Below are 12,077 nucleotides of genomic sequence, written 5' to 3' on the forward strand. Positions count from 1 at the left end.
CTATTTGTATGTTTTGCATGCATTGCAAGTGGCTGTCAGTGTTAGGCTGCTTACCGCCTTTACCTGGAGGTACAGAGAGACAGCAGAACATCCACAGCCCACTGCTTACATTCAGATCCATGGAGAGAAGTGGGCAGTGAACAAAAAATAAATGCACGGGCTATTTGTCTGCATTAGCCAGGCCAGGGCAGAAGGCCAGAGCAGCCCGGCATCTCCTTCCTTCAGAGATCAGGTACCCAGCACAGTTTCACATTGCTGTGATTAGCCTGACCTCCATGGATCCCTTTCGCGATGCCCAACCGGCTGCAGCTCTCCCTACGACTCACGCTCCGCTGGCCTTTCCCATAAATGACCTCTGTACTTGCATGTATTTTTGTGGGTATGTTGCATTTTTTTGGGGATTTTTTTCTATGCATGTGAAAGAATATCTAATAATATTTCAGTTTATATTTCAGTTTGTACCCCAAATTTCTTCCTTTTGTTTGCACTCAACTTGTGCTGTATTGCAGAACATTTTTTTTTGCCTCTCACACTGTACTCCTCACATCCCAGGCGACCACTGAAGAGTGACGAGTGCTGAACAAATGAGGGAGTAACCGGAATAACTCAAAGCGAAGACACTAAGCTTAAAATTAATTAGAAAAGCAGTCATGTTTGAAGAATACCTTAGAAAACCAGTATCAGAAGAGTTCCATTGGAAATAATTTTCTTTAATTTGATCATCCAAATAAGTTACCTACTTAACATTGGGGTCAAAAAAGTACATAGCTGTGCGCTTTTTTTGACTTAAGCATATTCTCCCATTGACTTACAGATGAGGGGGAGAGTCTAAAGCAAGGGCATATGATTCTGGTGAAACCAGCAAAGTATCCAACCAAAAATCCCACCCTTCACTTTAAGCAAGCCCCTGAAGCTGCTCCCCCTTCTCCTTCCCGCTTCCCCGGTCTCCTATTACCCATCTCCCCTGTGTATGAACGCTACTTGTTGCTGATTGGCTGGATCAGCCTTGTGTGGCTCAGTCTCAGTCACTTGTTTTTTTTCCCATTTACAGAGTCAAAGCTGCATACATGTACCGTCCTTCTTTTCTTCTTTTTTTTCAGTGCGAACACTGAATGGACTGCCAGCAAACTGTGCGGAGAACTCTGCTGAATTTGACAAGAAATGCGCTGGGTTAAAATCACATACCTTACAATTAAGGTTGAATCAAGTACATGAGAGTTTCCTGGAAAGTTGCTTGATCGAGCTCTCAGGATCAACTGCCACGTTGCCAGGCCCAGAAGGAGCACTGCAGGAGAGAGAGCTTAATGCACTGGTTGTGTTTGACCCGCCAGATCCGACACTGGAGCCCATGCAGGGGGATCGGACGCACTTTTCCCCGGGGGACCAGCAGAGCCATATTCATATACCTGCTGTTCACTCCTCACCTGACCTTCACCTGTTTCATCCAGTGTCGCTTTGCTCGATGTTCTAGATACTGTTTCTGCCTCTGCCACTTTCGGGCTTGGATTGCTTGATTATGATTTTTTTCCTGCCACAAAGTCTCCGGTCCTTTGTTAAAATTTGCCTTTGAGTCCAATCTATGCATGCAAATGTTTGATGCCTAACTTACAGTACAGATGCAGTCATTTACAATCCGTGGGAAGAGATGACAAGACATAATACTTGACAAAATCTCCATGGCAAAAATGTAGTCTTTGGCATACTCAAATAAATAGAAATTCATATTTTTTCACATCTACTGTTTGTCATATGAAAACGCTGCTTGGTGATACAAATTGTTGCAAAGCGCATGGTCATTCATCTGGTTTGCCAGCGGATCCCTGCTTTACAGTGGGTGTCCTCTTTTTCCAGTGAATCCAAAATGTTGCGTACACCTGCCCCTGCGTTTACAAAACGTACCGTTTTTTTCTCATCAAGTTTTGTTTTTTATATCCCAGGTTTTGTGTGGGAAGTTCTGCCTGCGCATTTTGGGCTTCTCTTTGTGCCCAACTTTGATAAATGCTTTGCCCTCAGCTATGCTTTTCTGTCACATGAATGATTTGGATCACGATCCCAGTTTTTCGGAGTTTTAGATGTATAAAAGTACAAAAAATTGCAGCAAACTTCAAGCATTAATTATATTGAGATGAAACTGAACCAATGATTTACAACAACAGTAATAGAGAAGACTGGTAAAAAAAGTCAAACTTTCCTTCTCTTCTTTAAATGTTAATTATGCACATAAAGGTCAGTTTAGTCAATGTAATGAAATGAAGTGACTTTTTGTCATAATGAAGAGCTGGCTGACCTTTCCTCATACTTGCTAGCTCCTCTCTCATTAACAATTTCCGATTTAGACAGTACAAAAAAACAGTTTTTTTGTCACATGTCAGACTTCTAGGTGCTTAATTTAGTGCTGCCTAAAGCAGTGTTTCCCAGTAAGGTCTTCAGGGACCCACAGGCAGTCTACATGTTTGCTCCCTCCCAGCTCCCTGCCAGAAAGTTCATGTTTTTGCTCCCTCCCAGCTCCCTGCAAGACAATCCATGTTTTTGCTCCCTCCCGGCTCCCTGCCAGATAGTCCACATTTTTGCTCCCTCCCAGACAGTCCCCATTTTTGCTCCCTCCCAGCTCCCCACCATACAGTGCACATTTCTGCTCCCTCCAAGCTCCTTGCCAAACAGTCCACGTTTTTGCTCCCTCCCAACTCCCTGCCAAACAGTCCACATTTTTGCTCCCTCCCAACTCCCAGGAGCAAACACATGGACTGTCTGTAGGTCCTTGAGGACCAAAGCAATAGTACGGTAGCAAATGTGCGTGTGATTCTTTGGAAGAGTCTTACATTTCTTGAGAACAAGCCGCTATGCTTAATAGTGTTAATGACTACAGCTCCAGCACCACATTTAACCCTTTCATTCTACAAATTCTGGGGCTTTTTTTTGGTTATTCCTTACCTAGTAGGCAGTTACCTCAAAGGATGCTGGCATCCCAATGATAGACTATATATGCAGAATGAGAATCTTCCATGCAGGAATATTCTAGTCCTAATAATGGCTGGTAAAAATTCAACTTTTCAGTTTCATGGTAATTTAAATTTGATAACCTCTATGATGTTGCAATAGAGCTGATCTAGAAAAAATAATATTCAATTACAGCAAGTCTTCCCAACAAAATTTCTTTCTTTTTTTTATTGTCCACCAACACCCCCCCCCCCCCCCCCACCCCACCACCTCCCTCTTCAGGGGAAGAATGTTATTTTACATTAAATTAAAGGTACAGTGTAAAGAGTGTGGCTGCTCCGAACTCACCTGTCCCGTGATTTAAAAAACAAAAGGGGTGGTGGGGGGGGGGGGGGGGGGGGCAGAGAGGGGGACACCGACACAGCAGTCGTAATATTAACAGACAGTAATCACCATAAGGGGAAAAAGTAAAAAATATAAATGTAAACAGAAACAATAATAAGACTAGTAATAAAGGTGGGATGGAGAAAACAAAGTGTAGGGGAATGCAGAGTACAAACGACCATAAGGAACATAACACTCATTACAAGGACATCAGACAGCAAAAATTATAACAGCAACAATATCAACGACAATAATAATAATAATAATAATAATAATAATAATGTTGAATGGGTATTATATATATGCAGCAGACACACACGCATGATCCTACACATATACATGTATATTTCAGTTCATATATGTATAACATACACTAAGAAGTAATAATAATAATGATACTGATCGCTCAACCTCTTATGCGCCCATTCTTGTATGTGCAAGTGTAGGTGTGTACTGATTTCTCATTGGATGTGCTGGCATTTGATGCCGTCAGGGGACGTAACAGCGCCAAACAAAATTTCTTAATGCAGATTCATTTATATACCCATTTGTTAGCCAACTAACCTGGTCAAAGCCATTTGAGGAAGACTTGATTCGGACTCTAAGGCATCCGGTATTTCCTCCTTTGTCCTTCCTGGAGGGCTGCAAGGGCTCTGAGGGCAGATAAGGATATATATATATATATATATATATATATATATATATATATATATATATATATATATATATATATATATATATAATTAATAATTATGTCAATATTTAAAATGATAAATTGTTGAACTAATAAATATTACTTCAATGAGAAACCTTTAATTTGGTGGATCTCTGCACCAATAAATCCACGGTGTGTGATTCTTGAGATGTAAGGTTGAAGAAGGATGTTCAAATAAAATCCTGGACATTAATGAGAAACAGTAACATTCATAAAGACATTCATCATGTATAACTTCGGTCTAATCACCGAGCCTGTAAGGGTAGGATCACGTAAAGCACTACAATTTGGGTTTCTATGCTGATCAGACTGTAAAGAATAGGGTCCGTCATTTTGAGCTACTGTAACTACTGCTAACTCAGCCACAACCATGTCTACTAACCCTGAGTTTAATACGTCAGATAAACCAGCTTGAATGCAGGATAGATTCAGAGGATAAGTTGTCAAGTTAACTGTCTTGTGCTCATTCTGATCGTAGTTTCTATAATGCAGAGTCCAGAGTTTACTCAAGCCTTCCTATGGTGTTGGTGTCGGCACCGATCCGTTTGTAAGTTTAAAATGCATAAAAGCACCACATAAATTTGTGTACTGCATCAGGAAAATCAATTTAGAAAAAATTAATCATAAAAAAAAAAAATAATTCACTAGGCAAAGCATGCTCAGACAGGTAAGGCAAGATAAGACCAGTTCAGTTTATTTATTTAATTCACTTGAGGCTTATTTTACCATAATTATTTTTTGAAAATGAGAGGTATGCTGTCAAAAGAAATGTCCAGAAAGCCACACCAAAAATATTAAAACCAATCTTTTCATGGATTAGGAAGCTTAACAAGGTAACCAAGAGGTAAGAAACAAATGGATGATAAATAATTGTTTCGAGGGTATTTTATGGCTGATTTAAGACACGGCTCGGCACCGACCCGTCTAAGATAAGAGATGCATACATAAAGCTAACACAGGACGAAGGTTAGGTTAACTCTAGGTTAATATATCAGGGTTACTTACTAAGCCTGCTTTCTGGAAGACCCTAGCAATAAACATGGTCCTTTTCTTCCCTTTCTTCCTATCAATATTATTATTATTATCAATAATAATGATGATGATGATAATAAATATTTTATGTACATATGCAGATGTGTCATTCTTAAATCAGAAATCCCTGCTTTTCACTTTAATGTGCAATTGTCAGCAGTTAGTTTTCCGATAGTTGATACATATTGATGAAATCATAGCAATACAAATTGAACAGATGAATTGGAACAATCCAAGCATTGTGATCGCCGATCGGCGAACAGGCAGGAAGCGGGGAAGGACGAGGCAGGTAGGCAGGATGCAGGAAAACGGCGTTTATTTAGGGAAAAGCAGTGCAGATGGCGACGGACATCAATGACAAGTCTCGGGAATATGGACTCAGACGTGGACTAAATACACAGGCTGATGGAAAACAGCTGGGCACGATGGGGGAAGCTCACGTGGATGATCGGGGGGGGGGGGGGGGGGGGGCGTGGCTCACGTGAGGATCGGACGCACAGCTCATGACACTAAGTGTGTAATAGGTCATCTCAGGATACCGAAAGCAGAAGGTGTTATCAAAATGTACATTTTTAAGTGCCCCCCCACACTGAACAACAGAACAAGTGCCACGTTGTACAGTTAAATTATCATATGATTCAAAAAGAGTGTGAATATTGCGCTAAAAAAAGTTGTGGTATCACAGCAGGAGGCTGACGTTTGCTTCTTAGTAACAGCTGGCAGCGGCACCACGGTACTTATCGCACCATCACACCTGTTTGCTGTGTGTCATCTCAGTGATAAACAGAAATACATTAACTTCTTCCAGGTACCTGTTGCCAAAACATAGGCTAGTACACTTCTAAAGCCCTGCAGTCAACATGCTTGGTAGATAATGAAATGAAATGGTGTTAATATTTATGAGTTGATGCTAAAAAGGTGATGTGGCAATTGGGAAATAAGAAAAAAAAATTAAGGGATGTTTCAAATCCTTTAACTGGATAAAAACAGTTAGGGTTAGGAAACGGTTAGGGTGTGTCTGTCTGTCTGTCTGTCTGTCTGTCTGTTTATCTATCTATCTATCTATCTATCTATCTATCTATCTAATCTTTTATATTGTTCCTTGAAATATAGCACACTACCGAGAATTCAGTATGACAAAAATTGTCCCTTCTGTTGTCATACTGCTTTGTAATCTTACATGCTGTTCCTCTGCATTCTGACTAAGTCATATATCAGTGTTTTTCAGTCCACAACATAAAGATTAAATTTCCTGTGTATGGAAGCCTGTGTATATTTCCATCCAATGTGTCCACTGCCAATGATCTGTATACAGTGAATTTTGGAGGGCAGCTGATGGTATGAAACAGTTGGATACAGACCAGTATTTAAGGTATTTCCAAAAAATGTACAATTTGTGTAGCTTAATTGCAGTGCACATTTAAATGGGGCTGTTTCAGTGAGTGCAGGTGTGTCTTTCTGTACATCTGTATAGCATTTGGAAAAAAAACTTGATAGCTGCTTAGGGAAAATCACCCCATAAAGCCTGCATCCTGTTTTCTGTCTAATGGTTCTATAACTGTCTACATCGTTCTGAAAGCATAACACTACAAATGTTGAAGATGACTAACATTTACTCCTGACACCCAGAAAGAGGCAAAATTGTCTGATGTTACATTATTTTTATTTGAATAACTTAGGTAAGGTAGGGATTTGGTGTAAACAGCATTAGTAATCTTGAAAGCTATTGTGTTATGCTATGCAGGAGTAGAGTTCAAAGAATGAACGTTTAGCTGACAAATCAGTTACATTTGAATCCATTCCATAACAATCTGGGCTGCAAATCAAGGATCTCCAATAATGCCAAGTAAATGTGATCTTCAATGCTCTGAACTGAATTTAGGGCCAGAAGAAGAACATTAACTCAAATTTTAGGTACACTTCGCAATAACGCTCCCTCTTGGCACTTAGTAACTCATTAATTAAAAACACTGTGTTATATCTTTTTTACAATTAGCTAATAAGTATTTAGAAAATGTTATACCCTAATTAATAAGCAGATTATAAAGCATTCATAAACCCTTTCTAAGGGTAGTGTTATTGTAAAGTAGTACCCTGATCATATACTTTATTCTCCTCTATATGCTCCTAGTACCTCTGCTCTCCTCTCCTCTTGTTCTTCACGCCTTTCTTCTCCACACATTTTCTTCACATTTTACTTGCTTTCCGAACAAGTTTTCACATCTCATTTCTGTTCTCTCCTTTATTCTGTTCATTTCTCCTTCTTTCACTCCTCCCTTTCTTTTCCTTGTGTCTCCATCATATATGTCCTTCTCCCTCTCCTCTACTTTCTTCACTTTCTCTCAAGTGCTGGTCTGAGCTGTTTAAATGGCTTGAGTCATTCCTCTTCCTGCACACCCATTCATAATCGTAAAATAACAGACTTTGAATTTCACAAATAACAATATACATGTTAAAGCTATACTGTATGACTAACCCCTTAAGTAACTAACATATTAAGCATTTCCATTCTGTCCGTTCCCTTTCTTTTTTCTTTTATTCTCACTGCAGTTGTTCTTCCATTTTTTTCTTTACACTCAGTCTAACTTTCCAACTTCCATCCTTCCATTCATTGTCTCCTTCCCCTTTCGGTCGCTGCCCTCGTATTGTCAGGGTCCTTTTCTATTTATGTGGTAGAGACAGACAGGCTGTACCAACATGGTGTCAACTGAGCAAATCTGTCAATATTGTCACCAGAGCATCCAGATTGTCCTTCACAATTGACACGACGGCCAGGTTGTTTAGCCTGACTTGGTCCACGGTGCCCCTTAAGCACTGAAGCAAGGCACTGAAGGAGCGTTCACAGCTGCAGTGCTCACTGAAATTGTTTGGGCCACTTGGATTTACAGCTTTCAGGGTGGGAAACATGTCGACATCAAGCATTTCAAACAAAATAGCTGTGTCAGGGATTGTCTCTTTCCTCATTCTTCTCTTGGTGAAACTTTTGGCCACCTGGAGTTTTTCCAGCTTCACCTGAAACTTATAATGGGTAGCAAGTCTTTTGAAAGCTTTTTCAGAGAGAAAGGTCTCTGAGGTTGGGTGGCTTGAATACCTGACATACACTCTTCCCCCATGCTTGAAATCTGATGGGTGAAGCTCCTTTACGTCATGGACAGAAAAGCTGATGTCTGAAATCATTCGAAGCGGTGAGATTGGAGGTTGACCCGCAGGCTGACTCCACCACGAAACCTTCAAATCTTTTTTGTTTCTTCCTAGGATCGACAGGGAGTTTACGATTATTGATAGATTTGCTCAACAGAAACCATGTCATTTTCCACACATAAGGTCACAGCCCACTTCAACACCAGAGTGTTCACCACCAGAGCTAAAAGTAAAAATTTGAAGGACTGCCATCGTGTACCAAACTGCTTTTCCCAAGTGAAAACTTTCCCCCTGTAGGTATCAAATGTCTTCGGTTGCTGAACTTTGACTGGATCCCTAGGACCATAGATCTGTTACTGGTGTTGCAACATGTTGAAACGGCAGGAAGGCAGCACTGATACAGTTTTCCTGGCACATCTATCTTGTTGTGGAAAGCTGCGTGAGTTCAGATGGCCGTAGTCCAAGTTGATGCTGGATTTAAATGAACACGATATGGTTCACAAGGAAACTTATCTGAAAAATGTGTCAATTCTGAAGTAGTGGTGGGTTCAGATATAGCTTTGCCAGTGAAGCATAGGATGAGGACGAAATCTTGTGAACAAACACTGCTTCAGGGGGCTTTGCTCTCTGAATCGGGCTTGGACACCCCTCCACTGCTCCTCTCATGCCGGATGCAACATCATAGGTTTGCACCAGTAGGCCCAGTCCAAGTACTGCAACTGTAGCATTTCCTGTATTGAACTTGCGTGCCTGTAGCTTCTGTAACCCAAAAAAACACTCCCTCTGATTATTCCGTCTTACATTACATAATGCACCCGGACTGCAAGCTGCTCTGTGTATCTCTTTCTGTATGGCTTTGTCTGCCATCAGAGACTACATCTTTGAGATCGTCAATTGCTTGATGATATTTTTTAATGATTTCTCTGAAATTCTAGTAATCCTTTCATTTTTGAAGAAGCAAGAGAGGTAGGTGGTATGAGAAGAGAGAGTATATGTTTGAAAAAAAAATTATCAAATTGTTTGAGGAGCATCATGCATTCAGTAACGTTGCCTTGACTCTGGCAAGACTTCTGTTCATCATGCTCCTAAAACGCTGTTTGCTGCCACAATGTGGTGAAGGTCTTGGCACCTCTCTGATATCTCTGCTAAGACCACAATGCGGTGAAGGTCTTGGCACCTCTCTGATATCTCTGCTAAGACCACAATGCGGTGAAGGTCTTGGCACCTCTCTGATATCTCTGCTAAGACCACAATGCGGTGAAGGTCTTGGCACCTCTCTGATATCTCTGCTAAGACCACAATGCGGTGAAGGTCTTGGCACCTCTCTGATATCTCTGCTAAGACCACAATGCGGTGAAGGTCTTGGCACCTCTCTGATATCTCTGCTAAGACCACAATGCGGTGAAGGTCTTGGCACCTCTCTGATATCTCTGCTAAGTTAGCTCAGGTCATCCCCTCGAGTTTGTTTGCTCCTAAAGACCTGCCACCAGGTCATGGTGGACAAGTGGAGAGTACTTTTCTCATACTTCTGGAAGGATTCCAAAGCCCTCTTCCAAAACCTGGAGGCACTTAGGGTATCTTTACCAGTGTAAACACAGCACAAACACAAGGGATTAGGGTACGCGGAGGGGCACCATGGGGCCGGGCATGAACACAGCGCAAACACAAGGGATTACGGTATGCAGAGGGTCACCATGCGGCCAGACATGCACACAGCGCAAACACAAGGGATTACGGTACACGGAAGGGCATCATGCGGCCGGACATGCGCACAGCGCAAACACAAGGGATTACGGTATGCAAAGGGACACTGAAGGTAACATGTCCATAGACAGTCTATGAAAAATAAATGTATGTGAATTATAAAGGTTTGCTGTGCATTTTTATGTAATAAATTCTCAAATATTTTTGGATTTTTAGAATCTACGACTCTGACATGCATGCACAAAAATATTGATTGTTTTAGATTTGAAAACAGGCTCGATCCATTCACTGAAAAGAACCAGTTCAAAAGGACTATTCGTTCAGAAATTGGACATCACTATCATTCACTTTTTGTCTGCAAGCATGTGATACCACCTTGTATTGGACTTGGTTATTCATATATCAGTTTAATTAAAAACAGATTCTCTGTGTGATATCACGCCGTAGCAGGAATGAATGTATTATAATCAACTCTATACTGCCTTATGACTGCCAAGAGATGCTAAAATGCTTCATTAATTCTTATTACAACTGTCATAATGCATCACGAAGGTGTCTATAATGCATTATAGATGATAGCTTAATTGTTATTTTAAATCCCTCGAAGATTCGAGGCTTTTTGAAAACATTCTGCACTGTACCTATTTACCAGGTTGGCAGTATGATAGTCAGCACCCAGCACTATCCTGTGCTGTTGTTTCCAAGCTCCTTACCACGGGCTCCTTTAACAGGAGCTGAAATCCCCTGCCAACATCCTCTCATAATTATAAGGTTTATTGGCTCTTATCAGTTGCAGCCATGTGATATAAAATATAATATTTATATATAATCTGAGAAAAATGACATGCTCAGTGAGGCTGCATAGCCATATTTTTCATATTTCGTATTTCACCTCAAGTCAGTTTTTGAAAGAAAAAAACAATTCATGGAGTTTGCCCTCATGCAGTGCTATCTTAAAAGTTTTGAAAAGTTCATTTGAAAACTGACCTATTTTATTATGGAAAATAAGGGCTGACTGACAATGCATACAGGCACTACAAAGAGGACAAAATAAGAAGTAGTGTGGTAGAAGTAGAGTCAAAGATTTAAAACCGTTTTGTCATAAGATCAAGGTAACTGACTGAATAGAAGGTTTTGGAATGAACTGTGGAGGAAGGAGACTCAAGTACAAATGGTTAGTGCAGCTGAGGTGAAAGCAGAACCACAACAGCAAGAATCAAACAAACATTATGAAATCGGAACTATAAATATTGACACAACACAAACAAGAGGGAAGTGCAATTAATCTAAGCTCAGAGTAAAGCTCGCTGCTCAGTATATCAAGCTTGGGACATCTGGATTTAATTAAATTTCAGGCAATGTGGGTATAAATAGCAAAGTGCAATGCAGCACATAGACTTGTAACCTGAACGATGCGAGTCGTATTAAGTGCTTTGTTATTAGATAAAAATATTTTGCATTTGGGCCTGGAACCACCAAACCTAAGTCCCTTTGGGCATAACTCGATATTGTAGCTGTCCATCACATGCCTGTTACGCTTAGCGATACATCTGCTAGCATCCTACTATGTCTGCTTTCAGGTTTCTCTCAATCAGTGTATATCATTTACTATGGGCCTTTACGTGCAAATGCGATCAATTGTTATTCAGTCAGCCATAACTCAACGTAAGAACGTATTTTTATTTCGATTTACGTCATGGCATAATGTTAGCTAGATAATTCGTTCAGTGTCTAATTGGCCTCTACAGAGAGCGCCTCCGCATGCCCTTTGAATCAGGTAGCGGGTTGCCAGGATGCACCGACAGGTAGGTTGAATTTTATGTACTGTGTATGCACTGTGTGGATTGTGTGCTTAGACTGTTTAACCCAGGATGGGGTGCCAACCCATCGCAGAACATCGGAACTCTATGACCTTAACTCAGAGCAGGGAGAAGACTTCACACTGCATTGAGAGTCTCATGGATTTAAGTAGTGTATTCTGCTTAATTGCATAACTCTGTGAGCAATCAGGAGCAGAACAGTCCAATTAGTATTCTGGCAAGGTGAATCGCTGTTGAGAGTTTGGGAGTGGTGTGACAGATTGTCAGCAGAGTGTCACCTTTTCTAAATGAAGGGCCCCTGTACTTTTCTCAGTGGACCACGCAGGGAAAAATATGGGAGAGAG

This window comes from Brienomyrus brachyistius, chromosome 18 (genome assembly GCF_023856365.1).
Source record: "Brienomyrus brachyistius isolate T26 chromosome 18, BBRACH_0.4, whole genome shotgun sequence".
Taxonomy (NCBI): Eukaryota; Metazoa; Chordata; class Actinopteri; order Osteoglossiformes; family Mormyridae; genus Brienomyrus; species Brienomyrus brachyistius.